Genomic DNA, 19,327 nt, shown 5'->3' with positions numbered 1-19,327 from the left:
TCTATCTACATTTGTAATATCCGGTGCATTAAATGCTCTTCCAAATAGTGTATTCCGTTTGAGAAGCTGTTAAAATAAGAATATAGTTGAGATGCTACAATTACTTCCACTGAAACAGAATATGTAAACTATGTTTACACATTCTGTTGTGCTGCAGCAAGTAAGAATTTTATTGTCCTATCTGGGACACATGGCAATAAAATACTCTTGACTTGATTCTTGAAATCAAAGAATAAATTTAATGGTTTATAGATGTACCCTGTATTATTCATTTGACATGTTAAATAGAGGATTATTTCTTCTGGTGGGAAATTTTGCAATGAATAGCAAACTATTTTGCTTCCTCACCTAAAGTGAGAATAAGAGTAATTAATGAAACAGTTTGAAATGATTACAGAGACACAAGAGACTGCAGATGCTGGAATCTTGAGCAAAAAACAAACAGCTGGAGAAATTCACGGGGTAGGCAAATCTGTGGAGGGAAAAGGACACAGTTTTGGATTGGGGCCTTTCACCAGACTGAATGATTTCCTGATTTCATGTATTGTTTCTGTTCATGGAATTGCAGGTAAATATTTAAAGGCCAGGAAGATCTATAACTATGTGGTGATGTCAAGTAATGGGATCAATTTTTGGATTGTTCTTGCCAAAAGTGCATGATGGACTAAGTTAATTCCTTCTATGCAATAAACCTCTTGAGATTCTGTGTATTTGAGATGTAATATTTGAGGAATTCCCCGTTTTTATTACTACAATCATTGCCGACATAGAAATTCATTTATTTCTGCTTTATTTCTTACCCAATATGCAAATTACCTTTTCCTCCAAATTTTACCTTCTAAAAAACACATTCCTTTCTAGCTCATTTGAATGCTTCCTTATTTCCATTCTCTGAAAGATAAGAGCATTACAGGATAAATGTTCTCAATATACCTTCTGCAAGATGCAATGTGGTTGCAGGTTAATTAGACGTTTTTTTGTGCAAATGCAGTTTCCACCAATATCTGCTCAGAAATTCATGCACCCAGTTAAAGATGTTCAATGTTGAATTCTGAATATTTAAAAAAAAATCTTCACAAAATCTCTTCTCGGTTTTCTCTGCCTCGACAGAAATTGAAACTGTTCCAAGCCCTTACGTTTATTCTTCATTACATTTTCTTAACTATTTTGTCGGTCATTGTCCTGAAGAGAAAATTAAGAAAAACTGCAGATGCTAGAAATCTAAAACAAAGATAGAAAATGCTGGAAATCCTATGGTTAGTCTGTATATGTGAGAATTAATGGTTCAGGATCAGAAGACACTCTGTCAGAACTAGGAAGGAGACATAGGTTTGCTTGTTAAGCTAGAGGGAGATTGGAGGGTGGGATATGTGGAACAGACTTTAGAGTCTGTTAAATACTTTCGAGAATACTTTAGAGTGTTGGAGTCATACAGCATAGAAACAAGGCCTTTGGCCATCTGCTTCTGTGCCAACTTCCAAATCTACTACTCCAAAGTGAAGCACAGAGTATAGTAATCCCAAATTGCCTGCATTCATTCCATATCCCTCTTTGCCATGCTCATTTAAGTACCTGTCCAGATGGCTTTTAAAATGTTGTTACTGGTCCCATATCTACCACCACTCTGGCAGCTCATTCCAGATACCAACCACTCTTTGTGCAATCCATTTTCCTATCATGGCCCCTTCAATCCACCTCTCACCGACAAACCTTTGCCCTTAGTTTTAGACACCCTGACTGTGGGAAACTGACATTGACTATCTACTCTATAAAGGACATGGAGCCGGGGCCTAACATCGCCCGGCGTGGCTTAAACGGCCTCAGGACTTACCATCGCCCGCCGGGGGCTTTAACATCGGAGCCCCAGTTCGCCTCGACACTGCAGTTGGACTGCTGAACCACGGGAGAAGGAACAAAGGGAAGAGATAAAGACTTTGCCTTCCATCACAGTGAGGAGATGTTGGAGACTCACTGTGATGGATGTTTATGTAAACTATGTTAAGTGCGGGTCTTGGATTGTGTTTGTAATGTAAAAAAAACTGTAGAAATGGAATTTCGTTCAAACCCAGGTTTGAATGACAATAAATAGCATTCTATTCTATAAAGTCACCTCTTAGCCTCCTTCACTCCAGAGCGAACAGAACCAGCCTATCCAATCTGACCTGATGACTCAATACGCTTTAATCTGAACAACATCCTTGCAAATCTTTTCTGCAACCTCTCTAGTTTAATCTCATAGAAACATAGAAACATAGAAAATAGGTGCAGGAGTAGGCCATTCGGCCCTTCGAGGCTGCACCGCCATTCAATATGATCATGGCTGATCTCATCCTTCCTATAAGTTTATTTCTGTACTGTAGGAAGGAACTGCAGATGTTGGTTTACATCTATCCGAAGATAGACACTGGAGTAACTCAGTGAGTCAGGCAGCATATCTGGAGAAAAGGAATAGATAACATTTTGGGTCGAGACTGAAGAAGGGTCGCAACCCGAATCATCACCTATTCCTTTTCTCCAGAGATGCTGCCTGGTCTGCTGAGTCACTCCAACATTTTGTGTCCATGTTTATTTCTGTCCTACCCCGGCTCACTCCCTCAACTCTTTTCTATACCTCAATGACTACATTGGTGTTGCCTCCTGTACTCATGCAGGACCTGATAATTCCTTTATTTTGGCTGCGAACACGCTGTCCTTACTTTCTCTGATCCTTTCTTTCCTTTCCTGGATCGCCCTGTCTCCATCTCAGAGATGACTAACTGCTGGCATACATAACGATACAACTATTCATCGTCACACCCTGCCTCGTGTAAGGACTCCATTACATTCCCCCAGTTCCTCTAACTCTGTCATTTTGCTCCAATGTTGAGACTTTCCGTACAATGGAATGTCTCCCTTCTTCCTGAAGCATGACTTTTACCCCATTTACCACTGTAAAAGAAGAGATTGGCTGCATCCATTACCTGTGCTCTTATACCCTCTCGTCTGGGTACAGAACAAGGATAGAGTTTTTCTTACATTCCACCACATTAGCATTTGTATTCATTCTCCACAATTCCCACCACCTCCATGGAGAATCCATTATCAGACACACCTTCCTCTCACCCTCATTTGAATATTTTACCGGGAGCCATTCCTGGTCCTCTCATCCATTCCCACCAACCACTTTCATTCTTAGGGCACTCTCCCATGCAACTGCTGGTGATGCAGTACTTGTCCTCTCACCTCTTCCATTCCTACCATCCAGGAACCCAAAGAGTCTTTCCAGGTGAAGCAGCGATTCACTTGTATTTCGTCCACTCTAGCGTACAGTCTTCACAATCGGTGTCCTCAACATTGGAGAAACCAAATGCAGATTGGGTGGCCACATTGTGGAGCACCTGTGTTCAGTCTGCAGAGGCAACCCAGAGTTTGCCACTTTAATTCTCAATCCTTCTTCCGCTCTGAGGTCCATAGCCTCCTGTTACACTTTTCCCCAACGCAAGCTAAATAAATAAATTGAAAAATGTAGGTACCTTGAGTGTTCTGTCTGTATCAGTCATCCATCTGTGATATTGGCTCAGCTAATATTTTTTTCTCTTTTTTTTCCTCTGGGGGTGCAGGACGTGCCCAATCAGACCTGTCAGTATGCCTTCCTGCTCTGTATTTTGGAGCTATTGTGTCTATTTTCTTTTGTCTCTGTTCTCATATTCTGATTGTGCCCAGTCATTCATTGACCAGATAACCTTGTTCACATTTTATTCCCATTCAAGTTTTACCTAATCAGAGAAATCCAGCCCCTACACACCATTCACCTTTTCCGCAGCTTCTTTCATTTGACAAAGGATCTTGGACCTGAAATGTTAGATTTCTTTCTCTTCCCACAAATGCAGCCCGACCTACTGAATATTTCAGACATTTTTCTGTCCCTAAGATTGCCCTAAACCTTGAAAATAAAAAAAATGCAGATGCTTCTAATCGAAAATAAACCTAATTCCTGAACCATAATTGTTTAACCGTCCCTGATCCATTCGACAAAAAAGGAACCAAAGACAGTTTTCTTTGCATAATCTTTATTGGTTATTTGAATTGTAAAAAACATTCATTGTTAACTTCCAAACCAAATCCTTTTTTCTTTGTTCTAGAGGAGGCTTCATGGATAATTCCCAAAATATGATATATTCCACATCTGCATCCAGAAGAATCATATTAATGCACAAATAATTTCCTCCTAATCCATTGTACATCTCAATACCAATTGCCTCACTGTTTTGGGGAATTTATAATAGATACTAAAATGCATCTTGTTCCTGCTGTTATTCTCACTTTATTCTGCACCTTCATTAAAAATCTCTAATTTTTCTATTACAAAAATCCTGATTTTTATTTATTCTTTAATATTTAAAAAAAAATCCTGACCTTACTTCTATGACTGCATATCCATTAACTTGTTTTGCTGTCTACCTCTCCCATTTAGTATCCCTATTTAACCGTAACAATTTTATGTCTGCAATAATTATAGTCCACACAACACAACGGTACAGATTACGCAATGCATTCATAATGCTTTCTGTAATTACATAGACTATTTTTCATAAATTTACCTCCATTAATTCATGCAACTGTTAGTTTTGTTAAAGGAGATGAGATTAAATTTCTTCTCTCACAGAGCCATGCATCATTGACATTTTTCATCCCAGAGAGCTTTGGAACATCAGTGATAATGGATCTTTGGACAACAATTGTGGGTTGTGGGCATTGGTCAGCAAAGAGAATTGATGCAAATATTCAGGTCAGCTACAATCTTATTGGAAGGGGGAAAATGCTAGATAGACCAAACGCTCTATTCCACCCATTTTTATGTTCTATAATCAACTCAGAGTCATACAACACGGAAACAGGCATTTTGGAAAAGTTGTCCATGCTGACCCAAATGCTCCATCTAAGCTAGTCCCATTTGCAGGGTTTGGCTCATATCCATCTAAACCGTTGGTGTTAAAATACTGGATAAGCAAGAAAATAAATTTCACATGTGTACATGGGCTTTTACGAAATTGGGATATTGTGAAATATTTCACAATGCTCCAGAGCATTAGGGCCTTGTCTAGAAAATTGCATGGTCAACATTAATTTCCTACCGACTGAGTTGTCAGCCTTGAGTGATGTTCAATGACTGCAGTGACAGGATCGGTCAAAGTCAGCATGGGTTTATGAAGGGGAAATCATGCTTGACTAATTTTCTGGAATTTTTTGAGGATGTAACAAGTAGAATGGAAAAGGGAGAGCCAGTGGATGTGGTGTATCTGGACTTTCAAAAAGCCTTTGACAAGGTCCCACACAAGAGATTAGCGTGCAAAATTAGAGCACATGGTATTGGAGCTAGGGTATTGACATGGATAGAGAACTGGTTGGCAGACAGGAAGCAAAGACTAGGAATTAATGGGTACTTTTCAGAATGGCAGGCAGTGACTAGTGGGGTGCCGCAAGGCTCAGTGCTGGGACACCTGTTATTTACAATATATATTAATGATTTTGATAAAGGAATTAAATGTAACATCTCCAATTTTTGCAGATGACACAAAGCTGGGTGGTAGTGTGAGCTGCGAGGAGGATGCTATGAGGTTGCAGGATGACCTAGATCGGTTGGGTGAGTGAGCAGATGCATGGCAGATGCAGTATAATGTGGATAAATGTGGGTTATCCACTTTGGTAGCAAGAACAAGAAGGCAGATTATTATCTGAATGGTGTCAGATTAGGAGAAGGGGAGGTGCATTGAGACCTGGGTGTCCTTGTACATCAGTCACTGAAAGTAAGCATGCAGGTACAGCAGGCAGTGAGGAATGCAAATGGCATGTTGGCGTTCACAGAGCAAGGAGGTTCTACTGCAGTTGTACAGGGTCCTGGTGAGACCACACCTGGAGTATTGTGTGCAGTGTTGGTGTCCTAATTTGAGGAAGGGCATTCTTGCTATTGAGGGAGTGCAGCATGGGTTCACCGGGTTACTTCCCGGGACGGCGGGACTGACATATGATGAAAGAATGGATTGACTGGCTTATATTCACTGGAATTTAGAAGGATGCAAGGGTATTTTATAGAAACATAAAATGCTTAAGGGATTGGATAGGCTAGATGCAGGAAAAGCGTTTCCCATGTTGGGGGAGTCCAGAACCAGCGATCACAGTTTAAGAATAAGGGGTATGCCATTTAGGACTGAGATGAGGAAAAACGTTTTCAGCCAGAGAATTGTGAATCTGTGGAATTATCTGCCACAGAAGGCAGTGAAGGCCAATTCACTGGATGTTGAGAGTTAGATTTAGCTCTTCGGGCTAATGGAATCAAAGGAAATGGGGAGAAAGCAGGCACAGGGTACAGATTCTGGATGATCAGCCATGATCATGTTAAATGGCGGTGCTGGCTCGAAGAGCTGAATGGCCTACTCCTGCACCCATTTTCTATGTTTCTATGTTTCTAATTCCCAAACTTTGTTAATAACAAGCCAAGGGCAGCAACGTTCCACACGAATTCCAAATAATGTTCTTTATCAGGGTCAAATGCGAGTCACAACCTCCTGATAATTATAATTGGAGGAATCAGGTCTCGGATTCATACTCCTTGTCACCATGGTGTGCATTCACAATTCCCAACATAAGAAAGGCTCGAAACTCAAATGGGGAAATGAGAAAAGATAAACAGCATGGAATTGCGGTTCCACGTATCTCATTACAGGGTTTGATCTTTTGTGTGCTGTTGGCTAATTCCACAATGAAATCTCCAGTCCCAGAAATAAAAAAAACCTCATCTTGTCCAAGTGTGTTACTCTGGCAAAGGAGCAGAGCACACAGGCATCTTACTTGCATGCTGTTGAACGCTGCTGGTTGTGTTGCCAATTTTTCTTTTGCCTCTGGCTCATTATTACATGCACATATTCCTGAAGGATCATTCCGATTTCCACAGATAGCTTCAGCCGATGAAAGGTGTGAAATTCAAACAAGGGTACAACAAGCTTCCAAAACAAATCCCACAAATAGTAGTTGTGGATATCATTTAACTAAAAGAAAATGCTTGCACACTTTAAGCAGATAGAGTTTTTCTTTAAAAAAATAAAAGCTCTAGTTGCATCACTGAAATTTGGATTGGAGTTTTGCAACCATAAACTTTCTAACTGAGGGAAAATTAAGGGAGAGTCTGGCAACTAGAAACAACAAATAACTGATACACAAGCACAGGAGAAGTATCTTTACACAGTACTGCAAAAGGTCAAATGTTGTTTATCTAAAGGATATAACATGACTAACATCTAATACATTATGCCGACGCTGCATCTGTGAGATTGTCCCCATTGGCAACCCAGAGAAAATAGAATAAGAGAGAAATATACTCATCCCTTACTAAATAACATTATTGAATACATTTAACAATCACCAAAGGTAAATATGTTAATCGCTATTCACTTTAGTTACAATCATTCACATCTAATCATTTTGATAAAATTCAAATGATTTGTCTATGAAATAAGTCGTGAAAATGCCAACTTCCAATCGGTCTTCTTCCAACTGGCAACCTCTCCAAAAGCAGACTCCTTCCATTGTGTTCTTTCCCAGAATACAATTTAAGCTTTGTTCACCTATAACTAATTAGTTTCAACTAGTTTGTAATTTTGATAGTTACAAAATGTTATCAAAACCTAATTACCTCTAATTGACTGTTAAAAAAAAATCATTGTACATACACCAGGTCCTACTTCATTTTCAACATAAAAAAATAATGATTTTCAAATATTCATAGTGAAAAGTTAGAAAATGATTACTTTAATCATCAGCCTTTGTTTTGTTTTGAACTCTATATTGGATTTTTTTATTTTTAAACTTTTTTTAATGTTTATTGATTATATTATCTTTTGAGTATTGTGTTTACAAACCTGTTGTGCTGTTGCAAGCAGAAATTTCATTGTTTCGGTACATATGACAATATGACACTCTTGGCGGTGTTGATTACTGAATTATAAGTTTTGAATCTACTCAAACAACAGTACTTGTTTCCTCCTATCTGTCTAATAATAGACAATGATGACAAATATAATGGTTACATTGCAACCATAACTCATTTGTAGTTCACATTACTGAGAATGAACGAAATTAATCAGCAAATAAAGATGTAGAGAAAAAATAAGCTAACCGGAATCAAAAAGCTTTTGGTTTTAAAGATCAGAAATCCACAGAAGTTCAGTCAGTATCCAACATATATTAAATGATCTATTTTTGCTGGTGTAAGGAGTTTCTGGGGTAGAGTTTCTGCTTCATTTTCACCTTTTCTTCTAACTGCCTTTCTTAAATTGAAACATAGGGCATTACCCAAGGAGCTCCACTTCATGAACTTGTGTAGAGTGCTTACTGTCCATAAACATAGAAAATAGGTGCAGGAGTAGGCCATTCGGCCCTTCGAGCTTGCACCGCCATTCAATATGATCATGGCTGATCATCCAACTCAGTATCCTGTACCTGCTTTCTCTCCATACCCCCTGTTCCCTTTAGCCACAAGGGCCACATCTAACTCCCTCTTAAATATAGCTAATGAACTGGCCTCAACTACATTCTGTGGCAGAGAATTCCAGAGATTCACCCCTCTCTGTGTGAAAAATGTTTTTCTCATCTCAGTCCTAAAAGATTTCCCCTTTATCCTTAAACTGTGACCCCTTGTTCTGGACTTCCCCAACATCGGGAACAATCTTCCTGCATCTAGCCTGTCCAACCCCTTAAGAATTTTGTAAGTTTCTATAAGATCCCTCCTCAATCTTCTAAATTCTAGCGAGTACAAGCCGAGTCTATCCAGTCTTTCTTCATATGAAAGTCCTGACATCCCAGGAATCATTCTGGTGAACCTTCTCTGTACTCCCTCTACGGCAAGAATGTATTTCCTCAGATTAGGAGACCAAAACTGTATGCAATACTCCAGGTGTGGTCTCACCAAGACCCTGTACAACTGCAGTAGAACCTCCCTGCTCCTATACTCAAATCCTCAAAATATCCTGGGTTATGGAGGCTCCCATTCACTTCTGACAGGAGTGGATAATTATTCTTCACCATCTTCAAAAGCCCATTTTTACAATACATTAACAGGAATGGGTAGGTATTACTTCCCAGTGACTCCAAACATATTACCTCCCCACCCCCACAACAAACAAGATGCTTATACTAGAAACACTTAAAAAACTGAATAGGGGACAGTCATTGCTGCCATAGACAAAGATGCTTTGTCAAAGTACCATCATGGGAAGATTAGGAACAGGAGTGGGCCCGTCAGCATCTTGAACCGGGTTCATCATTTAATTAAAAAAGGTTGATCTCAACCATAAATGCATTTCCCGTGATACATCTATCCCACGGAAATCTATCTCTGTATTGAAAATCTCATTGCCCAATCAGAGAGCTGATCTTAAATAATTACACTGCAAGGCTCTTGACAAAAAGTGTATTTGCATTGTTTTCTCATTTTTAATGATAGATTTCATTAATAATAGCACAGAATGGGGCTGCATGTACTCAAGAGGTTATTGTTGGAAAAAGTGCAATCCTTCTACTTGTGCTGAGTTTGCTGATCACATCAGGGGCAACGATCAAAGAAGAATGTGTGACAGAATATTAGGATCATTGAAAGATTAAACCAGAGCAGTACGGAAGTGCAGGGCAAAAGGTGAATGCATTGGCACAGAGTGAGAGTAAGACTCATTAATCTAAGGCCAGTCAGGCATAGCTATTTCAACTGACTAGGCAAGCAAACTAAATGAGAGGAATAGAACAAAAAAGGATAAATTAATCTTTGAAACAGTGAACTAACTAACTAACTAACCAAGGCATAGTAGACTGACATTCTTCAGCAATGGATTAGCTTTCAAGCTGACACAATGCACTTTGTTTCCCTTGGGCATTCTATTTAGTGATGAAAATGCAGGTGTGCCATGCCAAATAAATATTCATTGTCCAATTGAAATCCATTTTCACCATGCATTCATGTTACAGCAGAATTGCCATTGCATTTCTGCAAGAGATTTCCACAAAGTATCAGCAAAGGGTAGGGCACAGTTCTAATTCAAGAGACCTGACCTATCAATACTAAATAGCAGTTTAGTTTATCGATTTCACTTCCATTTTGTTTCTGTTTTTATTTAATGGTAAGATAGATTTCCACAGGCAAATACTGCCCAGGTAAACTTCCGAGTTGTTCAGGTGACATAAAATGGATGGAGATAATGTGTAATGGGTAACTATTTTATCCTGGATGTCAACAAAGCTCTAGCTATATGTTTCATCAGCTGGTCTCTGCATTCATTTCCAGTAGCTTTGTCTGGATAGCAGTCAAGAGCAGAGAGCCTGTGCTGTTCTTCTCTCCCGAATGCACAAAAGCCAGAGTGCTCTCACCGCAGTTGTGAATCTTAGGTTTTTATTAACTGCACAGCCACGCACCACATCGAAACAGAAGCATTTACCAAATTACAATCAGAAGAATGTTGCTATCAATGCAAATTACAAGCAACTCAAGACTCTGGGGCAAGGCGTCTGAAAAATGGAAGAATACTCTACCCTCCTGGGTATATCAGGTGCTCAGTCTTAATTGCACTTCTTTGCTTTTCCTTGCAGCTTAATCCAAAAGAAGCAAACAACGGAAGCAGAGACGAGGGAAGGGACCAATAGAAAATATACTAAATTCACAGAAAAATAAAACATTTTTGTTGCACTGCATACTAAACAATTATAAATCTAGCCTGTAAGTAAAATAGTATGGTGGCTTTGTTTCATTCTAAGTTATAGTAACTAATGTATTTATAACACATATCCATATTTTCACTACCTTCTTTTCAATGGAATTTGGTAATGTTTAATATTACAGCCATTATTTACACGGCAAGGATGTCTGTGTACTGCCCTGCTAAGCAGCATTGCTTGGGATTTTCCTGTCTACCAACAGAAGCACGACATTGCCTTTTCATGCACGAGTATTATTTCTGTTAACTCTTTACTTGCTGATTACAGGTCCATTCATTCTATTTCCAGAATTTCTTTTGCAATTATTTTTATTTTCTCTTATAATTGTTAATCTGTTAAATAAATCCTGCAATCACATATTCCTTTTTTTTTTTCAAATTTCCATCAAATTATAACTGAAAATAATTCGACAATCAACAACTAAAAATCTGCACCAGAAGAACAGTTCCAAAAATTAGATGGCCCTTTGAATGCCTACAGCATTTGAAAGCAGCTAGTCCATCATTGTGCAATCGCTGTTGATTAAAAAAACAACCTAGATAGATAGGCGTATGATTTATCCCCTTTCCATCTTGTTCTGACTGTACAATTTATCCAGTCTCCTTTATTATCAAGTGTTGCATTACTCTGTAAAGGCTCATTCTACTTATGTGTGTGATTTTTTTTTTTAGCAAGTGGAACAGCACATGCATCACCCAATTGAACCGCAAATGAGGCTTTTTACCCATGAATCATCTGATATCTATGAATGCAAAAATAATACAGATCCTTTACTGGGTACTTATGGAAGAGGTTGCAAATAATATCACAGTATCTAGCAATCTGTTTTTTTTTAAAGAAAGATAAGTACCGAGGTAGCTGAAGAAAAAAAACAGCTGTTCAAAGTCTCCTGATCAAGCTTCTATTTGATGGTTCTCTACCTGAAGTTGCTTAATGGTGTGATATTTCTTTGGTCCACACTTTGCCTTTCTGAGCCTGTCACAACAGCTGTGAGTCCACAAATGCCGATTCACCAGCGTTCTTCTGAGTTCATTTTCTGTGGAAAATTTAAGATAACATCTAAACCAGAGAAATAATGTGTTTTAACAAAAGAAATGGAAAAAAATAAATATATATATATATATATATATAGACACATATCCTTCTTTGTTTCCAACAAAGAGGGTTGGTTGTAAGAGCAGACACATCTTTTTTTTGTAACCAAAACATATATATGGCATTATTTTCACATCAAGCTCCAAATTCAATGATACTAATTAAAATTGGAATATTGCAATAACAGACGAAGTGTTAATGGGGCAGCAGTCAAGTGTGTCAGGAAAATGAAGGGACCCTTGGGGGCCTGGCACGATGTTTATAATCAGCTAAAATCAGCATCCACTGGAGAGCTGCTCTACCATAAATCTCCTAATAGCTCCAAAGGCACCAGAGAGAATTTCAAAGATACAAAATTGCAGCTAAACATTATTTTAACCTGACTAAAGAAGTGCACAGAATCTTGTACACCGTGAGAGTGCTACTATTTATTTTTTTAAAGCAAAACAAAACAATTCAGGCTTCATAAATAAGCATTTAAGTTTAGATGGTTTACACTTTCAAGATTTCTACTTTTAACTTCACATCCTGATACATACCTATTTAGCCAATATTTCCCATCAAATCTCAGCATTGTTCTTTCATTAAAAGTGCACAAAAGACCACCCACCTGTCTACCATACAAATCGGAGAACAGGCAACTCCCAAGACTGGCTGCTAATGTCACAATATTTGCGGATTCTAGGGGGAAGAATGTTTCCTTTCTCCACTGGAACAGAACTGGCCTCAGGTTTTCTCTCATTTTTGTTTGCTGGCTGCTGCAGCTGCTGTGAACCTTCTCCTGCTTCCTCAGTCTTAGCTTCGGCTTTTTTTCAGCACCTTGGCCAGCAGCTGCAGCCAGACTCTCGAACCGCATCTGACAGGCATTGTTTATTTTAGCACTATCTTCCTACAGTCGATGCTTGGTGAATTTTAGGAGAGGGCTGCGAGAATGGAAGCAGTTTGTCGTGCTCCTTCTTTCAAACTTCATTCCTGGCAGCTGCTTTTCCAGTGCAGACCTTTTTGTTTTACTTATCCAGAATCTCGGGGCACGTTTAAGTTCTATTCGTTTCTACTCAAGGGTTCTTTATTTTAGGAAATATGTTTGTTGGTATCAATTATAAATATTAATATTTTTTCAGGAAAAAAATTAAAATGTCACCATTTCACTATCTCAAGTGCAAGTTACAAAGAAAATCTTCGTAATTTTGCATTCTTTTAAAATTGGCATTTTTAAAACACACATTTGATGAGCTTCACGGACAGATATTCAACGAATTCCCTTTAGAAAAGTGGGAAGTGTGCTTTGTGAAAATGTCATCTGCCGATGCTGCAATTACTTACACTTCAGCAATCATGCTCACAATGCAGAATGGGTCGAATTCAGGTGAGTACCAGAACCAGTAATCATTCTCTGGAAATGAGAACAAAGCCATTTTCTTTCATTTCCTATCAACACAACTATCAAGGCCTTAATTACAAGGCAAGTGTCAGGCCTGGCTGATGAAAGGCTTATTATTATACAGCTCAGCATCAAATCAGTTTTGTATTGATGAGTGCTAGAAATGAGAAAGCTAAACTCGGGTCCCACAAGAAAGAGCAAAAATCTCTGACCAGAGGAGAAGATGCAAAAGCCTCAATCATATTAGTTCACTTCGACCTGCAATAAGATGCCTCATCTGCAGACAAAAAGGTTACATTAATTTTAATAAGTTCATACTTTTTATTAGGTAGGATAAAGACATTGGATTTTTTAAAAACTTAACTAAATTAATTCAAGTAATTCAACTTTGGACATTATTTACCTACAGATGTAAGAACAAATATTTTGCTCTATTTTATTCAGTACTTCAGTACTTGGGACATTCCACACAAAAAAAATATGGTCTTGCATGATAAAGGGTTTATGTTTTAAGTGGTCCCACAGCATCAGCTAAGTCACCCAGGACAACTGCTGCCTAACTCGGTTTTGAAGCGAGCTGACAAGCTACAGCAATTTTACCAAGCATGAGGAAAAGGGAGTCTTTCATTAGAATATATGTCCCCTATATTTTGTTTGATATATTCGAACTATCCATTGTAATATATTATATATTCCAGCCATTAATTATATTTTCTTTCCAAAGTAAAACACAAAGAGCTGGAATAACCCAGCGGGTCATGCAGCATTCCTCAAAGATAGATAGGGTGACGTTTCGGGTCAGGATCTAGATCCTCCAGAGATGCTGCCTGACCTGCTGAGTTACTCCAGCACTTTGTGTATTACTCAACATTCCAGTATATGCAGTTACTTCAGTCTCCATGTCTTCTCTCCACATGTTGCATCCATTATGGACATCAGTACTTTTCTTTGCAACCTCTTCTGTTGCTTATTCAAAAGGAAATAAAAGAATGGCATTCAATCCATTCCATCCACCTACTAACAAACTGCACTGAACGTCAGGCTGTACAAGAGTTATTATACCATAGTAACATTCATAGGTGATAGGAGCAGAATTAGGCCATTTGGCCCAACAAATCTACTCCGCCATCTATCTTTCCCTCTCAATCTCTTTCTCCTGCCTCCTCCCCATAACCCCTGACACCCGTACTAATCACGAATCTTGCAATCTCTGCCTTAAACATATCCATTGACGGCCTTCATGGCCTTCTGTGGAGGCTGTGGAGGCCGTGGAGGCCATGGAGGCCGTCAATGGATATGTTTCTGAATTCATATTCACCACACAAGTTGTGATGGTTAGCAACAACCTGTCACAAACCACATATAAATTGGCCAAACTGAACTTCAGCCATGTTGATTGCCACTTTGGGGAAAGTGGTCAATTGGGGTAAAGCAGATTATAACATTGAATTGAATTGAATACATTTTATTAGCCAAATATGTATACATACAAGGAATTTGCCTGTAACTAGCTGTTACACGATATACAGTGGACAATTAAAAATAAAACATTGTAACTTAAACATATGAAGAATGAAATAAAATACCAGAGCACAAGGAGGCTGCAGACTTTTGGCAGTTGAGTAGAGCTACTGCTCATGGAAAAAAGCTGATTTTATGTCTGGCTGTGGCGGCTTTGACAGTCCAGAGTCGCCTTCCAGAGGGAAATGCTTCAAAGAGTTTGTGGCCAGGGTGAGAGGGGTCCGAGATGATCTTACCCACTCTCTTCCTGGGCCTTGCAGTGTACAGTTCGTCGATGGGGGGAAGGTTGCAGCCAACAACCTTCTCGGCTGATCGAACGATTCGCTGCAGCCTCCTGATGTCATGCTTGGTGGCTAGACACAAGAGACTGCAGATACTGGAATCTTGAGCAAAATATAAAGTGCTGGAGGAACTCAGCGGGTAAGACAGCATCTGGAGAGGGAATGAACAGATAACATTTGGGTCAGGACCTGTCTTTAGGCTGCAAGTTTCACAACATTATTAGACAGAATCTAGAGTAGATTGGAAGGAGCTGGGATCGGGCAAGTCCACATTAAATATTGAGAGTCGTTTAAAGACCAGGTGGTCTGAGTTCAGGACTGACATGTTTCAGTAAATAGGAGTGATAAGGATAAAGAGGAAGGATAAGGATAGCAAGGTAGGGGAACTTTGGAATTTATTTGGAGGGAAGGAATGGGTGACGTTTCAGGTCAAGACCCTTCTTTTGACTGATGTCTCGACACGAAACGTCACCCATTTCTTCTCTCCAGAGATGCTGCCTGTCCGGCTGAGTTACTCCAGCATTTTGTGTCTATTTTTGATTTAAACCAGCATCTGCAGTTCCTTCCTACACATTTGGAATTTATTTGTTGATTTTATAAGAGGAAGGTGGAAGATCCACAAATGTGTCTTCATCAATGGGTGGGTGGAGGAGAGAATCAACAACTTCAACTTCCCAGGTGTTGTGGTGTTGGGGACGATGTCGGGTTCGGCAGTGATCACACCGACATCGCAGTAGGGTAAAGTCATGTGATGTATTTCATTTACACTGGTCGGAAAGTGCAGGACCGCCCACAGATGCTGTCCATCACCATCAGAGTGCATTGGCGATAATGCTGCCGATCTTGGGGTTGTCCCGGCAGCTCCGTCCTGGTCTTCAAAGGAGGCATGGCGATCTCAGGCTTCATTCTGCACTTCACCCTTCCCTTGAGCGGAGGACTGGCGGGCTCAGGTTTCTTCCTGGAGGCTCAGCTTTGGCCTTGAAGAAGCGAAGCTCGCATCTCGGGATTATCCTGGCAGCCAGTCTTTGTCTGTGTGTGTGTGTGGGTGCAGTCCCTCATGGTCTGTGGTCAGGAAGAGGTTCTGGCATCTCAGGCTTGCCCCTCTGCCACCCAATCTTAGCCTCAGTAGAGGCGCTGGGCTTCTAGGGTTTTGTCCTGGTACCCCAGCCCTGACCACAGAGTGGAACTGGAGGTCTGGGGTTTGTCCCAGCGACTCGTTCTTCTTCAAACATGAAAACACAGCTAGCAGGGAGGCATCCAGCTTTGCCTTTCTTCTTCTCTCACCTTCTCTCTCATGCTAAAATACATGGGTTTGATAGGGACTAGGCGGGCAACGTGGAAGCAGCCAACCAATATCAGCTAATTGGACATAGCTGTTACCAATAATGCTTGTGATTGGCCTTTCCTGGCTAGTGATATGGATCAGAGTGACATCAAAAGGATGGAGTACTGTCATAGTGTGCATATCTCTGAAGATTGGTATTGGACCCAGCACACTGATGCAATCATAAAGAAAGCCCATCAACACCTTTACTTCCTTAGAAGATTAAGGAGATTTGGTAAGCTGAAAAAGACTCTCCTGAACTTCTACAGGTGTACCATAAAGAGCATATAGATGGGTTACATCGCAGCCTGGTTCGGCAACTCAAAAGCCCAGGAACGAAGGAGATTATAAGTGGTAGAGACTGTTCGGTCCATTACTGATACTGACCGCCCCCCCATCAAAGGGATCTATAGGAGAGGCTGCCTCAAAAGACCTGTCAGCGTCATCAAGGACCCACACAACCCTGACCACGCTCACATTTCACTCCTGCCTTCGGGAAGAAGATATAGGAGTTTGTAGACCATGACCTTCAGGGACAGGAACAATTTCTTCCCAACAATCATCAGGGTATTGGACACTGCAAACACCAACTACAGACTGTCTTGGTTGCACAAGAGTATTTGGACGTGTTGTTTTCCACTGCATTGGATTTATTTATTTATTGAAATTTTGATCTATTTGATTATGTTACCTATTGAGCACTGTTTACATAAAAACATAGAAAATAGGTGCAGGAGTAGGCCATTCGGCCCTTCGAGCCTGCACCGCCATTCAATATGATCATGGCTGATCATCCAACTCAGTATCCTGTACCTGCTTTCTCTCCATACCCCCTGATCCCTTTAGCCACAAGGGCCACATCTAACCCTTTGAAATATAGCCAATGAACTGGCCTCAACCAAATTCTGTGGCAGAGAATTCCAGAGATTCACCACTCTCTGTGTAAAAAATGTTTTTCTCATCTAAGTCCTAAAAGATTTCCCCTTTATCCTTAAACTGTGACCCCTTGCTCTCCACTTCCCCAACATCGGGAACAATCTTCCTGCATCTAGCCTGTCCAACCCCTTAAGAATTTTGTAAGTTTCTATAAGATCCCCCCTCAATATTCTAAATTCTAGCGAGTACAAGCCGAGTCTATCCAATCTTTCTTCACGTGAAATTCCTGACTTTACAAACCTGTTGTGTTGCGGCAAGTAAGAATTTCGGGATATGTGACAATTAAACGCGCTTGACTCTTGGCGACCAGAAAACTTCTAAATCTGGTCAAACTAAAATGGAAGTATATGTAAGGTTTAGGAAAATGAAAACAGACAGGGCCTTTGGGGAATGTAAATCAATCAGGAAAGAACTCAAGCGAACAATTATTAGGGCCTGAAGGAGCTATGAAATCTCATTGGCAGGTCAGATTTAAAAAAAATCTCTTGTTTTTTTTAATAGGTATATTAAAAAGAAAAGGGTAACTAGGAGTAAGTAGAACCACTCAAAAAGAAGGGGGCAATTGATGCTTGGAGTCAGCGGCTGTAGATGACGTACTAAACTTTTGCATCAGTACTCACCAAGAGAGAGGGCATGAAGGATAGTGAGATCAGTGCGGGCTATACTAATATGCTAGGGCAGTCCGAGAACAAGAAGGATGTGGTGCTGAGTCTCTTGAGAAGCATTAAGTTGGACAAGTCCAGAAGGCCTGATGAGATCTATCCAAGGTTATTGAGAGGCAAGAGAGGAGATTACAGGGGCCTTGACAAATATCTTTGAATGCTCTCTTGCCACTGGTGAGGTCCCAGGGGACTAGAGAGTAGCTAAAGTTGTTATTTTGTTTAATAAGAGAAGTAGAAAGAGTCCAGGGAATACAGGCTGATGAGCCTCATGTCAGTAGTGGGGAAGCTTTTGGAATTTCTTTGGGTTTGGATTTTAAAGAGAATGGGTTAAGCAGGGACAATCAGCATCACTTCAGCAACAGCACATCTTCGAGAGAAGATAAAGTTGATTGATGAGGGTATGGCAGTGGATGTTGTCTACATGCATTTTAGTAAGGCAGTTGATAAAGTCACTCATGCAAGGCTGATCAGGAAGATTAAGGTACGAGGGATCCATGGTAATTTGGTTGTTTGGATGAAACTGGCTTAATCATAGAAAACAGAGGGTAGTGGTGGAAGGGTGTAATTCTGGCCGCAGGTCTGCATTACAGATAAGGAGGAAGACTGTCAAAAGATACAGTGGGTTTTAGATCTGTTATGAATATGGGCAAAGAAAATAAAAATTTAATCCAAGCAAGTGTGAGGTGCTGCATTTTGGGAGGTCAAATACAAGGGGAAAGTATACAATTAATGAGAGGATTCTTAGCAACATTGATGTACAAAACGATCTTGGGGTCCAAGATCTTGGATCTTGGGGACCCATAGAAAATGACAACACAAGTACACTGTAGATAGAGTTTCAAAGAAGGGATATGGTATGCTTGTCTTTATTGGCCGAGGCAATGGGTATACATGTTAGCAAGTGCAGCTTTATAAATTTTTTGTTATGCCGCATTGGAATATTGTTTGCAGTTTTGGTTGCCCCATTTCAAGAAGAATGTGACTTTGGAGAGGGTGTAGAAGAGGTTTAGCAGAATGCTGCCTGGATTAATTATAAGGAGAGATTGGACAAACTTGGATTGTTTCTCTGGAGTGGCCTTCAACACCAGCAAAACCAAGGAACTGATTGTGGACTTTGGAAGGAGTAGGAGGGGGACCCACAGCCCCATTTATATCAACTGGTTGAAAGGGTCAAGAACTTCAAATTCCTGGGCGTGCACATCTCTGAAGATCTTTCCTGGTCCGAGAACACTAACGCAATTATCAAAAAAGCTCATCAACGCCTCTACTTCCTGAGAAGATTACGGAGAGTCGGATTGTCAAGGAAGACTCTCTCTAACTTCTACAGGTGCACAGTCGAGAGCATACTGACCGGTTGCATCGTGGCTTGGTTCGGCAATTTGAGCGCCCT

General features: G+C 40.1%; 1 protein-coding gene across 8 annotated transcripts in view; it reads right to left on the bottom strand.

The window, feature by feature from the left end:
* The window catches only part of myt1l (myelin transcription factor 1 like), a 438,397-nt gene that overhangs the window by 326,359 nt on the left and 92,711 nt on the right, over nucleotides 1-19,327 (bottom strand). For 7 of the 8 annotated variants that reach the window (XM_033021668.1, XM_033021673.1, XM_033021674.1 and 4 more), the window contains exon 2: nucleotides 11,658-11,773. The gene's annotated coding sequence lies outside the window, so the exon portion shown is untranslated. Of the gene's footprint in view, nucleotides 1-11,657; nucleotides 11,774-12,442; nucleotides 12,637-19,327 lie in introns of those variants that run through there. The other variant, XM_033021669.1, reaches the window with a different exon arrangement.

The sequence above is a fragment of the Amblyraja radiata genome, chromosome 5 (genome assembly GCF_010909765.2).
Source record: "Amblyraja radiata isolate CabotCenter1 chromosome 5, sAmbRad1.1.pri, whole genome shotgun sequence".
NCBI lineage: Eukaryota > Metazoa > Chordata > Chondrichthyes > Rajiformes > Rajidae > Amblyraja > Amblyraja radiata.
This window is presented reverse-complemented; position numbering and strand designations above follow the sequence as displayed.